Consider the following 870-nt stretch of genomic DNA (forward strand, 5'->3'; position numbering starts at 1 on the left):
TTCCAAAACATATTTATTTACTAAAAACAAAGATCTATACAATGAGATACGCCAAAATTACTAACAGCTATGCAGTTTTAAAAATCGATTTTGATTTACTTACCAACAAGGGATGGGTTGCTTTGTTCTAGATGAAAGGACAAGCTTCATTGGAGACTTTTTGAGGGCGAAAAAGAGAAGAGAATGGAGAGAGTAGTTTGTTTATGAGGGAGAAAAAGAAAAGATAATAGAGAGAGTGGTGTTGAAAGGGAGAAAAAGAGAAGAGAATGGAGAGAATAGTTTGTTTATGAGGGAGAAAAAGAAAAGATAATGGAGAGAGTGGTGTTGAAAGAATTTTGTTTTAAAATTTTAATTTTAGCTTGGATGAAATCTTCTATCTTAGACTCCCTAAACAAGTTGTTTGAACAATTAATCAACCAAAAATCAAAAGTTCTTTTGACTTCTTGTATTGATAAAAAAAAAGTTTTTTGGCTTCTTATGTTAATTAAAAAAAAAGTTAATTGGTCTCTTGTGTTAATAAAAAGTTATTTGGTTTCTTGTGTTGATTAAATTGTTGAACATGAGTGAGAAATCATTCTCAAAATGACTTAATGAGTCATTAAAATATATATATATATATATATATATATATATATATATATATATATATATATGTATATATATGTATGTATATATATATATATGTATATATATGTATGTATATATATATATGTATCGATATGTAACACAAAAAAATAAAAAAATATAATCGATATTTTTTAAGATATATTGTGTTGTAGAGAATAAATTACAGTGTTATGTTGTGTACGTTTAAAGATGATTGTAAAAATAATATGACTATTAAAATTTTCAAATGACAATAAATTCATA

This window comes from Solanum dulcamara, chromosome 6 (genome assembly GCF_947179165.1).
Source record: "Solanum dulcamara chromosome 6, daSolDulc1.2, whole genome shotgun sequence".
NCBI classification, from domain to species: Eukaryota; Viridiplantae; Streptophyta; class Magnoliopsida; order Solanales; family Solanaceae; genus Solanum; species Solanum dulcamara.